General features: G+C 39.0%; 1 protein-coding gene across 1 annotated transcript in view; it reads right to left on the bottom strand.

The window, feature by feature from the left end:
* LOC311149871 (rho guanine nucleotide exchange factor 16-like) overlaps nucleotides 1–6552 on the bottom strand; it is a 34503-nt gene extending 27951 nt beyond the window's left edge. The window contains exon 1 of the mRNA XM_084187112.1: nucleotides 6381–6552. The gene's annotated coding sequence lies outside the window, so the exon portion shown is untranslated. The remainder of the gene's footprint in view (nucleotides 1–6380) is intronic.
* Between the last annotated feature and the right edge of the window lie 9620 nt (nucleotides 6553–16172).

The raw sequence follows: 16172 nt of genomic DNA, 5'->3' as shown, positions 1-16172 counted from the left end.
GTTACAGCCTGAATTCAAAATGGATTAAATATTTTTACAAATCTCACCCATCTATACACACACACACAATACCCCATATGACAAAGTGAAAACATGTTTTTTGAAACCTTTGCAAATGTATTGAAAATGAAATACAGAAATCTCACGTACATAATTATTCACACCCCTCAGTCAATACATTGTAGAATCACCTTTGGCAGCAATTACAGCTGACTCTTTCTGGGTAAGTCTCTAAGAGCTTTGCAAACCTGGATTGTACAATTCTTCAAGCTCTGTCAAGTTGGTTGTTAATCATTGCTAGACAGACATTTTCAAGTCTTGCCATTTTCAAGACGACTGAAGTCAAAACTGTAACTACGCCACTCAGGAACATTCAATGTCGTCTTGGTAAGTAACTTGTGTATATTTGGCCTCGCATTTTCTCCCAGTGTCTGTTGGAAAGCAGACTGAACCAGGTTTTCCTCTAAGACGTTGCCTGTGCTTAGCTCTATTTTCTTTTTATCCTAAATACTTCCTAGACCTTGCCAATGACAAGCATACCCATAACATGATGCAGCCACCACCATTCTTTAAAATATGAAGAGTGGTACTCAGTGATGTGATGTGTTGTGTTGGATTTGCCCGAAACATAATACTTTGTATTCAGGACAAAAAGTTGATTTCTTTGCCACATTTTTTGCAGCATTACTTTAGTGCCTTATTGTAAACAGGATACATGTTTTGGAATATTTTTATTCTGTAGAGGCTTCCTTCTTTTCACTCTGTTATTTAGGTTAGTATTGTGGAGTAAATACAATGTTGTTGATCCATCCTCAGTTTTCTCCTATCACAGCCATTAAACTCTGTAACTGGTTTAAAATCACCATTGGCCTCATGGTGAAATCCCTGAGCGGTTACCTTCCTCTCCGTCAATTGAGTTAGGAAGGACACCTGTATCTTTGTAGTGACTGGGTGTTTTGATGCACCATCCAAAGTGTAATTAATAACTTTACCATGTATGCTGTTATTTTTTATTTTTATTTTTTTTTACACAGGTACCAATAGGTGCCCTTCTATGCGTAGCATTGGAAAACCTTGGTCTTTGCCGTTGAATCTGTGCTTGAAATGTACTGCTCAACTGAGGGACCTTACAGATAATTGTATGTGTACGGTAGAGATGGGTAGTCATAAAAAAATTATGTTAAACACCATTATTGCACACAGAGTTAGTCCATACAACTTATTATCTGACTCTTTAATCCGAGGTAAAGTTAGTTTTATATTGGATATTTGTTTCTCTTGTCAATAGCTATTGAACGAAGCAGGCCATGACAATGAAAATGGTATATTCTGAATCAGGGGAGGATGGAGAACAATCCAAACCTTTTTGTGTGAATTTTCATTGTTTTATTTGGATTTCAATAGATGTATTTAATTTTTATATTTATTTTTTTATAACTAGATTAAGGTCAAATGTAAATGTATTCAACATTCTGGCTTGTAAGGAACATTTACACTATTTTGTACTCCAATGTTTCAGGATATATATAGCCTACCAATTAATTGTGTATTACAGCCTGATTAATCAGACTACAGTTAACCGTGCCCGTTCCCAACGGAATAACATGACAATCAACCCGTGACTCACCGCTCATGCCTACCCTCTACAGTGGGAGCATTACACAATAGCAGAGAGAGAGAGAGAGAGAGAGACGTCCAACACAGATCTGTGCACAAGTGAACTGCATTTATAACAAATCCATTCAGTTTATGTAACAAACCGTGTAGGCTGCTTTACAGGCACATACAGCCTTGAGGTGATAAAACTACTTGCCTCCAAACATGTGTGATAGGTAGTCTTGAACCACACAGGTAGATTGTTGTGTAACTGTATGTTTATTTCATACTGAATATACACTTAAAAATGTATTATACCACATCATTGAATACTAGTTTCTGATTGTCTAGAAGGGCATTCTAGAATGGACATTAAAACCAGATAACGGGACCGTTGGAAAATGTATCGGGACACCTTGCAATCATGACACAATATGCGCCTGCCTATACATGCAGACCGTATTTGCTACAAAGAAAGCTAAACCAACAACCACACAAACTGAAATTGGATACATTGTAAACGCAGGTCCAACAAGGTAAAAAACGTAGCTAACTAGCTAGCACTGATTTGTTTTTTACAGAAACATTTTTTTGGAGCATCGGATGACTGGAGCATTTTCTAAATTCAAACAAACCCCAACAACTAGACATGGAAGTTTAGAAGACATGTTGTCTTCCAAGTCAGGAATTGAGGAAGTATCGACAATTAAAAGTTGGTCGAAAATTCTCTGTGCTACGCCTAAAGGGCGACTGCATTTCCTGATTTGGCCTCGTTTTTGATCAATGCTCATTAAGAAATGTTAGCAGCCATGACGGAAGGCAAACGAGAGTTGTCTTGGGGGTGTGGTTTGATGTGGGTGTGTCTTTGCCATTCAATCACAATAAACAAGTGCAGTAGTGAGTACAGTGAGGTAAACTAAGCTAGCTTTGCTATGAATAAAGAAATGGTTTTGAAGTTGGACTTCTCCCCTCTTGACTGACTCGCCATCTCATGATGGTCAGCTAATTCAGTTGTATGTGTAGGCTAAAGCCTGCACTGACCTTGTGTTTAGCCAAGCTGACAGCAGCTAGCTAGCATAGCTTGGTGATAGCTGCAGCTGGCTATCCTATCTACCTGAGCAAGAGCCAGTGTCTGGAATGTGTTTCATAAGACACTCGTTCTACAACGCCTTGCTAAGAAAGTAGCTTGCAACTTAGTTTCAACGTTTCATCAAGTTATGTAAATACATGTTAACGTGGAACCGATATCAACTACTGCGAGTTGAATGCCCGTGGTCTTCAGTCAGCTCAGCTGTCCTAAAACAATATTCTATAACTGGCTATACAGGTGTAGGCAACATGTGGACATTGCACAAATGTCACCCAGCTTGATACATCAACTAAAAATCAATGTGTTTGTGTTACAAAGACAAATCATTTTCTGCTGTAAATATCATATTGGTGTGCTTATAAAGACAGTATGCCTACACTTAACAAATCAAAATCAGTTCTGTGTAGAGTAGAACTTCAGCTGCCTAACCAGAACTAGAATGGCATTTCTATGAAAAACGTTTTGCAACGGAAAAGAAAGCAGGCGTTTCTTATTGGACAAGTAGACGTAGTTCCTCCCCCAATGTCAGCCCGTTTGCCTCTGTTTTGTCTAGGGAATACAACCCAATGATTGTATACATGAATGGACAAAGCCATCGATCACGTGACACCGTTCATTCCTATGTGAAGACCCAATAGCACATTGAAGCCAAATTAAGTTGGTTAAGATGGCGTCTCATGGAGACATGACATGCACAGTTTGACCTCCAAGAAGTGACGTTACAGGCTAGCTCTGTGCTGCCCCCTCTCATTGAACTTGAGTTGAAGGCTGACTGGGGTACTGCAGGCTCCCATGTTACAAAGTATACTGTGTAGTGTTAAATGTAAATTTTAGTCATTTAGCAGACGCTCTTATCCAGAGCGACTTACAGTTAGTGAGTGCATACATGTTTTATTTATTTTTATACTGGCCCCCCATGGGAAACGAACCCACAACCCTGGCGTTGCAAGCGCCATGCTCTACCAACTGAGCTACAGGGGACTGCCTTGTTACAAGGTCTACTGTGGATAGTGTTAAAATGTAACCCTGCCTTGTTACAAAGTCTACTGTGTATAGTGTTAGCTTTATGTGAACCAGAGTTACAGTTAACAGAATGAACAATTGCAGAAGAGCACTACAATCAGATGAACAAATTGGTTTTATGACATAAAATTAAAATACTTTTCTACAATGAAACCTGTCTCCACTGCTTAACATTGTGTGTATAGAGTGACATTAATATTTAAACACATTGTAAGCATTCTTTGCATAACACTCAGCCCTGCTATAGTAGTTCACTAAACAACAGAGTGTGTTGTCCATTGAAGTTGTTGTCTTTGGCTCTTTTGATATCAGATTCAGGATGAATAATAACAAGGTTTGTGGTAGTTTGAAATACACCTTAGGCCAGGAGTGTTTCCAATTCACATTACCCGACAATAAAAGCCCTAGCCCTATAGTCATAGCACAGATGAAAAGGAAATATATCTATAATAATAATAATAATATTTTGTCATAGCTTATGAATAGGACCCAGAGTTTTACCTGACCAGGTCATGAGATCAGGAAAACTCCAGGGGCCTCAATTACGTGTGTACATACAAGATATACCACAAAATGTGTGTGTGCCAGTTCACACAAAAGTTGGCATTTATAAAAAAGTTACTTGGCGTGAGAATGTGCTCACCTCCCTGCAAACTTTAGACCAGGGTTCTTCAATTCCGGTCCAAAACACTTCTGTTTTTTATTTCTACCTGTAGTTAATTGCACTCACCTGGTGTCCAGGGTCTGAATTAGCCCCTGATTAGAAGGAGAGGATGAAAAACAGAGGTGTTTCGGCCCTCCAGGACCGGAATTGAAGAACCCTGCTTTAGACCATGCGTATGCACATCTGCTAGTGGTTGAAATATTGTATTGCAAGCTGGCAAGTAAGTATCTTGTACAAATCGAGGATATGATGAAAAGCTTATTTATAAAAAATAAAAAAACAGGAAAACATATGAACAAGAATGCACCCATTTGCCGTTAGCGAGAAGAGCAAAAATCGATGTTTTATTTTTAGAAACTAAAATAATTACACATAAGAATCTTTTTCCTATTTTTTTTATTTTGTATATAACCATTGCACACGTCACGTACATTGAGAGACGGGTCGGACCAAGGTGCAGCGTGAAAAGCGTACATGTTTATTAACTAAATAAACATTCAACAAAACAAGAACCAACGTACCGTGAAGTCCTCAGGCTATACACATACCAGCCTAACAGGAACAAGATCCCACAATACACAGTAGGCAATGGGCTACCTAAGTATGATCCCCAATCAGAGACAACGAGCAACAGCTGCCTCTGATTGGGAATCACACCCGGCCAGACAGAAACAGAAAACTAGAACTTAAACATAGAATTTCTAACATAGATTTCCACACCCTGACTCAACAAACTAGAGTTCTATAGGTCAGGGCGTGACAGCATAATAAATTCCTCACCTTTTCTGACCGTGATGGGTTCATATTCCCGAAGGAGCCATACAACAACTGACAGTCCTTTTCATACAGGAGTAATAAAGGCCTAGTGCACAATTTTTGTGAAAAAAAAAAAAAAAGTAGGCTAATCACACACTGCTGTACAATGTAGAGAAAATGGCGCAATTCAAGAGGGTGCTATGAAATTAATGTAAAAAACATAGTTTTCTTTGCCTTATGTCATAAATTACACAGAATTCAGTTGTGCTGTTTAAGATGAGGGAGGATGATACATTTTTTATGAGCATGTCATTTCATGCTGCAAGAGCTCTGATAGGTTGGAGGATGTCCTCCGGAAGTTGTCATAATTACTGTGTAAGTCTATGGAAGGGGGTGAGAACCATGAGCCTACTAGGTTTTGTATTGAAGTGAATGTACCCAGAGGAGGAAGTCTCTTAGCTTTGTAAATAAATATATGGATGAACACCCCAAAAAATAAAAAAATATAATGCTTATCCTGATTTATTAGAGGCTGCTGCAGCACCACTTACTTCCTGCAGCTATGGTCCTTTTCCAGACACAGCATAAATGACTGCTAAAGATTTAAACATCCTGCCAACAATGTAAATAGACCGGTAGTTTATGTAAAATATTTGACAGTATGGGTATGCTACAATATTGGTGTGAGATAGGAGCGCGACATCATTGCCTATTTAATCTCAGAGCCTATACAAAGCCAGGGCATAGAAACCCAATAATCTATTGATAAACTAAATATTAAACAACAACTGATCTTTTGCCTGCCATGGCCTAATGCCAATAGTTCCACATTAGACAGCAAATAAGGGCGTTATTGTCACCATAAAAAGTGAATGGAAGGAGTTTTTCAGGCGGATTTATAATGCTCCTTCACGCACGCAGTGAATGTCTGATTTTTATAAACAGAAAACTTGCGTATGTATGGCGTGCGCAGACTTTCAGAAATGGCGCACGCAGAAATTTAGTGTGAAATTGACTTAAGGTTTATAAATGAGGCCCCAGAAAATACATGTACGAATTTTGCAACACCACGTTTGAACCTGTGGTGCCACCTCTAAACAAAACCATTTCATATACCAACGGTGCACCTCTTGAAAACTCCATTAAATGGATTAGAAAGGAATGTGAGTGTAGCACTCCTACCGTCCACGACCGCTGTGTTATTACCGCTAAACCAAACGTCATTAAAAACAATTAATAAAAGTACTGTACCTGTCCAACTCGAATAAAGATATCCTCTTGCCAACAACTTAGTGTGAAATAACGTCCATTTGTTCGGCAAATGTCCAGCATAACGGTCGCAGAATTTCTCGGACTAATTGTAGGCTAAGCGACAATGTATGTTCCCTACTTTCCCTTCACTTCCTCCTCAATTTGCTTGTATAAGAGAGACCTCAGTACATGCTACGTCACTACAGGTGTCTTAACTGCTGTCAATACAGCGAGATCTTGACAAAGTCGGAATCAACTATTTTCCAGAGAAGCATAGGTTGAGTAGCTTATGCAGTATCCCTTTGAAATGCAATTTCATTTTTTGTCAGTGGATTAAATTATTGAGAAAAACATTTATATAATATAATATAATATGCCATTTAGCAGACGCTTTTATCCAAAGCGACTTACAGTCATGCGTGCATTCATTTTTATTTTTGTGTATCGGTGGTCCCGGGGATCGAACCCACTACCTTGGCGTTACAAGCGCCGTGCTCTACCAGCTGAGCTACAGAGGACCACATTTAGAACATAATATGAGGCTACAAATTTGCTTGTTTAGTGTACCATAAAATATGACCTACTAACAGAGTTTAGGGTTAGCCTACAAGGGGCATTTCATTACATTTTCACACTAAAAGATACCACTTGATATATCTCTCTCTGTGCTCAAAGTGACATTTCAGTTCAACATTATTGAGCTAAAATATTTTTTTCAATCTATCCATATATTTTTTTTTACAAATCTCTAATGGAAACAAAAACCTAAACAATGGAGTAGATCCTCATTTAGTTGGATTAGTATTGATGTATTGATGAAGTATTATATACTGTAGGTCATATTCTTATAAAGTGAATGCATATTTTCATTAGTTGAAATGACCAATGAGTGACTGAAAATCATACAGATGTATGTTTTGTTAGACATTAGTAGGCATACAGACCCTATATAACCACAATAGAGTACCACAGTATGACTCATAATACCCATAAAACCTAGCGATCAAACAGGGAAATGGTTCCAATCGTTTTTCCACCATTCATTTTCCCCCATATATTTTTTTTTAGAAACACTTAAAATAAGGGCTGTGTTTCGTGTAGGCTTACCCTGGCATAACGTTATGATAACCGTGTAAATCTCTCTAGGACAAGGTGACGTTTATCAATATATTCACCTGTATTTACCCTCCAAAAATGAAATGCTAATTAGCTGCTATTGTGGCTATCATAAAGAACTACACATGCCATGATGATCTGGACGAGACTGCCGAATCGAGGCAAAGGTACGAATCTCTGGATTAACTATCTAATGTTAACCAAATGTAGTAATTAATAAATTGGCTACATTTCTTTAAAAATAGACAATTCTGTTAACTGCCTTGTGCAAGTTTTAAATTGACACAATACCTGTTAGCAAAGGTGTCAGCTAGAGATGACGTGAAGGAGCTTGCAGAATTTGCAGTCTTGCATGATGCCTACTTTGATGCTAATTAGCATAACATGGTTATCAAAACGTCATGCCAGAGTAAGCCTACACAAAACACAGCCCTTCTTTTAAGTGTTTCTAAAAATCCCTATGGGAAACATTAATGGTGGAAAAACTATTGGAACCATTACCCTGTTTGACCACTAGGTTTTATGGGTTTTATGACACCTTCACTGTGGCTCTATGGTCCTTCATAAAGGATAATGGGCTCCCCTGTTCTGGTGAAGAGTTTGCTATGACTGTAGCTCCATGTAGTGTTTCTACAGTTACATTACATGTGAAAGGATAATAGCGGACGATATTGCCACTCCTATTTGCCATGTCTTCAATTTAAGCCTACTAGAAAGTGTGTGCCCTCAGGCCTGGAGGGAAGCAAAAGTCATTCCACTACCTAAGAATAGTAATGCCCCCTTTACTGGCTCAAATAGCCGACCAATCAGCCTGTTACCAACCCTTAGTAAAGTTTTGGAAAAAAATGTTTGACGAGATACAATGCTTTTTTACAGTAAACACATTGACAAACCTTCAGCATGCTTATAGGGAAGGACATTCAACAAGCACAGCACTTACACAAATGACTGACTGGCTGAGAGAATTGATGATGAAAAGACTGTGTGGGCTGTTTTGTTAGACTTCAGTGCGGCTTTTGACATTATAGATCATAGTCTGCTGCTGGAAAAATGTATTTGTTATGGCTTTACATCCCCTGCTAAAGAGTTACCTGTCTAACAGAACACAGAGGGTGTTCTTTAAATGGAAGCCTCTCCAACATAATCCAGGTAGAATCATGAATTCCCCAGGACAGCTGTCTAGGCCCCTTACATTTTTCAATCTTTACTAACGACATGCCACCTCTCCCTCAACGTGATCAAGACAAAGGAGATGATTGTGGACTACAGGAAAAGGAGGACCGAGCTCGCCCCCATTCTCATCGACGGGGCTGTAGTGGAGCAGATTGAGAGCTTCAAGTTCCTTGGTGTCCACATCAACAACAAACTATCATGGTCCAAACACACCAAGACAGTCGTGAAGAGGGCACGACAAATCCTATTCCCCCTCAGCAGACTTTAAAGATTTGGCATGGGTCCTCAGATCCTCAAAAAGTTCTACAGCTGCACCAGAGAGCATCCTGACAGGTTGCATCACTGCCTGGTATGGCAACTGCTCGGCCTCCGACCGCAAGGCACTACAGAGGGTAGTGCATACGGCCCAGTACATCACTGGGGCCACGCCTCCTGCCATCCAGGACCTCTATACCAGGTGGTATCAGAGGAAGGCCCTAAAAATTGCCAAAGACTCCAGCCACCCTAGTCATAGATTGTTCTCTCTGCTACCGCACGGCAAGCGGTACCGGAGCGCCAAGTCTAGGTCCAAAAGGCTTCTTAACAGCTTCTACCCCCAAGCCATAAGACTCCTGAACAGCTAATCAAATGGCTACCCGGACTATTTGCATTGTCCCACCCACCCCCTCCCTCTTTTATGCTGTGCTACTCTGTTTATGATCTATGCATAGTCACTTTACCTCTAACTACATGTACAGTACCAGTCAAAAGTTTGGACACACCTACTCATTAAAGGGTTTTTCTTAATTTGTACTATTTTTTACATTGTAGAATAATAGCAAAGACATCAAAACTATGAAATAACACATATTGAATCATGTAGTAACCAAAAGCGTTAAACAAATACATAATAAATAACAAATATACAAAATATATTTTATATTTGAGATTATTCAAATAGCCACCCTTTGCCTTGATGACAGCTTTGCACACTCTTGGCATTCTCTCAACCAGCTTCATGAGGTAGTCACCTGGAATGCGTTTCAATTAACAGGTGTGCCTTCTTAAAAGTTAATTTGTGGAATTTCTTTCCTTCTTAATGCGTTTGAGCCAATCAGTTGTGGTGTGACAAGGTAGGGGGGGTATACAGAAGATAGCTCTATTTGGTAAAAGACCAAGTCCATATTATGGCAAGAACAGCTCAAATAAGCAAAGAGAAACGACAGTCCATTATTACTTTAAGAGATCAAGAACTTTGAAGGTTTCTTCAAGTGCAGTCGCAAAAACCATCAAGAGCTATGATGAAACTGGCTCTCATGAGGACCGCCACAGGAATGGAAGACCCAGAGTTACCTCTGCTGTAGAGGATAAGTTCATTAGTTGTTACCAGCCTCAGAAATTGCAGCCCAAATAAATGCTTCACAGAGTTCAAGTAACAGACACATCTCAACATCAACTGTTCAGAGGGGACTGTGTGAATCAGGCCTTCAGGGTCGAATGCTGCAAAGAAACCACTACTAAAAGACACCAATAAGAAGAAGAGACCTGCTTGGGCCAAGAAACACAAGCAATGGACATTAGACCGGTGGAAATTTGTCCTCTCGTCTGGAGTCGAAATTTGAGATTTTTGGTTAAAACCGCCGTGTCTTTGTGAGACGTGGTGTGGGTGAACAGATGATCTCCGCATGTGTAGTTCCCACAGTAAAGCATGAAGGAGGTGGTGTTATGGTGTCGGGGTGCTTTGCTGGTGATGCGGTCTGTGATTAATTTAGAATTCAATTCAAGGCATACTTAACCAGCATGGCTACCACAGCATTCTTCAGCGATACGCCATCCCATCTGGTTTGGGCTTAGTGGGACTGTCATTTGTTTTTCAACAGGACAATGACCCAACACACCTCCAAGAAGGAGAGGGATGGAGTGCTGCATCAGATGACCTGGCCTCCACAATCCACTGACCTCAACCCAATTGAGATGGTTTGGGATGAGTCAGACCCTAGAGTGAAGGAAAAGCAGCCAACAAGTGCTCAGCATATGTGGGAACTCCTTCAAGACTGTTTGAAAAGCATTCCAGGTGAAGCTGGTTGAGAGAATGCCAAGAGTGTGCAATGCTGTCATCAAGGCAAAGGGTGGCTATTTGAATAATCTCAAATATAAAATATATTTTGATTTGTTGAACACTTTTTTGGTTACTAAATGATTCCATATGTGTTATTTCATAGTTCTGATGTCTTCACTATCCTACAATGTAAAACATTTTAAATAAAGAAAAACCCTTGAATGAGTATGTGTGTCCAAACTTTTGACTGATAGTGTAAATACCATTATGTATGGATCCTGGCTGCACATACACTATACGAGCGGGAGATGACCAACTCGCAAGTTGGTGCTGTGGAAGCAAGCAGTAAATTGCGGGGCAATGAGCAAAAACACCGGTCAACAAGTTAGGGAGAGACAGGTAGCAGGAGCATTCGCTTATCAACAAGCAGCGTGAACGAGCAGCGTGTCTATCAGTCGGTAATGCATGCCATATGATAAGCTGCAAAATAGATTCACATAGCTGATATACAGAGAGATTTACAATCAAATAAAACAGATTGGAGATCTTCCAACAAGATAAAAAAGAACATGTTCATTTGAGAATAAAACAGACACAGAGACAGAACCCCTTCCTTTCTTTATTGTAGGATTGTGATATGTGATTAACCGATATTGACACTAGTTCATTTTGAATAATAGTTTAACAATTAAAACATCACTTCAACGAATCAACACTTCAAAATGTACAAATAAGTTCACTCATATGTAAAGATTAGACATCTCAGTCTAAACAACAATAGATCATTGAGTAGTAACAAGTAGGTTATTATTACTAAAGCATCATTTCAGGTGAACAAAAAAAAACTCCATAGCAGAGGGGGCCAACCTTGCTCCACTGATCCCTGACCTACTGGATGAGAAGACTTCTAATCCAGCCACGGAATCGTACACTTGATTATAAACTCATTAGATTTGATAAGTTGAATCAGGTGTGTTATTGCTGGGCTGAAACAGAACTCTGCACACCCAGCCTGATTCAATTTTAATAGGTTTATACATTGTGTGTGATGTTTATCTGTATTTCTGAATACAACATTTGCTAACATAGGTACACATACAGTGCCTTCAGAAAGTATTCATACCCCTTGACTTATTCCACATTGTTCTGTTACAGCCTGAATTCAAAATTGATTAAATCGTTTTTTTTTCTCACCCATCTACACACAATACCTAATAATAACAAAGTGACAATAGGTTTTTAGAAGTGTTTGCACATTTATTGAAAATTAAATACGGTATCTCATTTACTTAAGTATTTACACCCCTGAGTCAATACATGTTAGAATCACCTTTGGCAGCGATTACAGTGGTGAGTCTTTCTGGGTAAGTCTCTAAGAGCTTTGCAAACACCCTAACTCCACCTACAGTTGAAGTCGGAGGTTTACATACACCTTAGCCAAATACATTTAAACTCAGTTTTTCACAATTCCTGATATTTAATCCTAGTAACAATTCCCTGTTTTAGGTCAGTTAGGATCAACACTTTATTTTAAGAATGTGAAATGTCAGAATAATAGTAGAGAGAATGATTTATTTCAGTTTAATTTCTTTCATCACATTCCCAGTGGGTCAGAAGTTTACATACACTCAATTAGTATTTGGTAGCATTGCCTTTAAATTGTTTAACTTGGGTCAAACGTTTCGAGTAGCCTTCCACAAGCTTCCCATAATAAGTTGAGTGAATTTTGGCCCATTCCTCCTGACAAAGCTGGTGTAACTGAGTCAGGTTTGAAGGCTTACTTGCTCGCACACTCCTTTTCTGCCCACACATTTTCTATAGGATTGAGGTCAGGGCTTTGTGATGGCCACTCCAATACCTTGACTTTACTGTCCTTAAGCCATTTTGCCACAACTTTGGAAGTATGCTTGGGGTCATTGTCCATTTGGAAGACCCATTTGCGACCAAGCTTTAACTTCCTGACTGATGTCTTGAGATGTTGCTTCAATATATCCACATCATTTTCCTTCCTCATGATGCCATCTATTTTGTGAAGTGCACCAGTCCCTCCTGCAGCAAAGCACCCCCACAGCATGATGCTGCCACCCCCGTGCTACACGGTTGGGATGGTGTTCTTCGGCTTGCAAGCCACCCCTTTTTCCTCCAAACATAACGATGGTCATTATGGCCAAACAGTTCTATTTTTGTTTCATCAGACCAGAGGACATTTCTCCAAAAAGTATGATCTTTGTCCCCATGTGCAGTTGCAAACTGTAGTCTGGCTTTTTTATGGCGGTTTTGGAGCAGTGGCTTCTTCCTTGCCGAACGGCCTTTCAGGTTATGTCGATATAGGACTCGTTTTACTGTGGATATAGATACTTTTTTTTATACCGGTTTCCTCCAGCATCTTCACAAGGTCCTTTGCTGTTGTTCTGGGATTGATTTGCACTTTTCACACCAAAGTACGTTCATCTCCAGGAGACAGAACGCGTCTCCTTCCTGAGCGGTATGACAGCTGCGTGGTCCCATGGTGTTTATACTTGCGTACTATTGTTTGTACAGATGAACATGGTACCTTCAGGCATTTGGAAATTGCTCCCAAGGATGAACCAGACTTGTGGAGGTCTACATTTCTTTTTTCTGAGGTCTTGGCTGATTTCTTTTGATTTTCCCATGATGTCAAGCAAAGTATGGAGGACTAAAAGTGCCACAATTAAATAAATAAATACACCATTAAATAATTACTTAAATGTGTCATTAATTAATTCAAATTAGAATTAAATACATAAATGTGTTATTAAATGTGTCATTAATTAATTCAAATACCGATTCATTTTATGTAAAATACATATATATTTATTTCACTATTTACATTTACATTTCATGATCCTGCATTGCAGTGATTCATGAATTACTTAAAACTGTCAAACTGACCCATCAAAGTCAGTGGGCGGGGCTAACGCGAATCTAGTCTGATCCATTGCTTTGGTCTGAAGTAGAGTAGGCCAACCTGGATAGAGACAATGGAGGATCTCCGTGAACTTTCCAGGGAGTTGGTTAGAGACATTTTAAACTTAGCAGAGGATGTAGAAGCAGGACCTGCTGACATTATCCGGAATTGATTTGTCTTGGCTTGATGCAGAGGGTAACCAATCAGGCGTTAGGTTCCGCCTACCAACTTTTGATGGGTCAGTTTGACAGTTTTAAGTAATTCAGGAAGCACTCCAACGCAGGACCATGAAATGTAAATGTAAATAGTGAAATTATTATATATGTATTTTACATAAAATGAATCGGTATTTGAATTAATTAATGACACATTTAATAACACATTTATGTATTTAATTCTAATTTTAATTAATTAATGACACATTTAAGTAATTATTTAATGGTGTATTTATTTATTTAATTGTGGCACTTTTAGTCCTCCATAGCAAAGAGGCACTGACTTTGAAGGTAGGCCTTGAAATATATCCACAGGTACACCTCCAATTGACTCAAATGATGTCAATTAGCCTATCAGAAGCTTCTAAAGCCATGACATACTTTTCTGGAATTTTCCAAGCTGTTTAAAAGGCACAGTCAACTTATTGTATGTAAACTTATGACCCACTGGAATTGTGATACAGTGAATTATAAGTGAAATAATCTGTATGTAAACAATTATTGGAAAAATTACTTGTGTCATGCACAAAGTAGATGTCCTAACCGACTTGCCAACAATGAGTTTTAATGACTCCAACCTAAGTGTATGCAAACTTCCGTCTTCAACTGTACATGTACATATTACCTCAATTACCTCGACTAACCTGTGCCCCCGCACATTGACTCTGTACCGGCACCCCCTGTACATAGCCTCGCTACTGTTATTTTACTGCTGCTCTATAATTTTTTTATTTTTACTTGTCTATTTTCTACATCAGTTTATTTTAGTTAGTACTTTAACACTTATTTTTCTTAAAACTGCATTGTTGGTTAAGGGCTTGTAAGTAAGCATTTCCCTGTAAGGTCTACACATGTTGTATTCGGCGCATGTGACAAATAGAATGTGATTTTATTTTGAGAAATGACAACACTATACATGTCAGCTACTACAGCGACTGAAATGACTACAACACTTAACAAAGAGCTGCAGTTAGTTTCAGAATGTGTGGCATGGAATAAGTTAGTCCTAAATGTTTCAAAAACTAAAAGCATTGTATTTGGGACAAATCATTCACTGAACCCTAAACCTTAACTAAATCTTGTAATAAATAAATGTGGAAATTGAGCAAGCTGTGTAGACTAAACTGCTTGGAGTAACCCTGAATTGTAAACTGACATGGTCAAAACATATTGATACAACAGTAGCTAAGATGGGGAGAAGTCTGTCCATAATAAAGCACTGCTCTACCTTCTTAACAGCACTATCAACAAGGCAGGTCCTACAGGCTCCAGTTTTGTCGCACCTGGACTACTGTTCAGTCGTGTGGTCAGGTGCCACAAAGAGGGACTTAGGAAAATTGCAATTGGCTCAGAACAGGGCAGCACGACTGGCCCTTGGATGAACACAGAGAGCAAACATTAATAATATGCATGTCAATCTCTCCTGGCTCAAAGTGGAGGAGAGATTGACTTCATCACTACTTGTATTTGTGAGATGTATTGACATGTTGAAAGCACCGAGCTGTCTGTTTAAACAACTAGCACACAGCTCAGACACCCATGAATACCCCACAAGACATGCCACCAGAGGTCTCTTCACAGTCCCCAAGTCCAGAACCGACTATGGGAGGCGCACAGTACTACATAGAGCCATGACTACATGGAACTCTATTCCACATCAGGTAACTGATGCAAGCAGTAGAATCAGATTGAAAAAACATAAAAATACACCTTATGGAACAGCGGGGACTGTGAAGCAACACAAACATAGGCACAGACATGCATACATACGATAACATAAGCACACATGGATTTCGTGTTGTAGATATGTGGTAGTGGAGTAGGGGCCTGAGGGCACACACTTAGCGTGTTGCGAAATCTGTTATGAATGTATTGTAATGTTTTTAAAATTGTATAACTGCCTTAATTTTGCCAGACCCCAGGAAGAGTAGCTGCTGCCTTGGCACCAGTTAATGGGGATCCATAATAAATACAAAAGCAGTAGTAGAAAATCAATTGACAAAGGTCAAAGATTGCAGTGTCATAAAAACATATTTTAAACACAGATGTTGTGAGTAAAGATCTATTTATTTCCATTTGACAGTCTAAAAATATGGTTTTACATTCATGAACCAACAATCTATGTAAGCAAGGCTGAGAACTGTAATATCATGTAATATTGGAACAATGAAACAACAAAGTATTGAGGGTTACTATATACAGTATTAAATGTATAGAAAATCTTCTAATGGCAATGACGTTTACATATGGCATCCAATGAATTGAATTGAATATTTCCAAATAGTTTCTCAACAAGGACCATGCATTTTATAATATATTAT

The sequence above is a fragment of the Coregonus lavaretus genome (assembly GCF_964263955.1).
Source record: "Coregonus lavaretus genome assembly, chromosome: 22".
Taxonomy (NCBI): domain Eukaryota; kingdom Metazoa; phylum Chordata; class Actinopteri; order Salmoniformes; family Salmonidae; genus Coregonus; species Coregonus lavaretus.
This window is presented reverse-complemented; position numbering and strand designations above follow the sequence as displayed.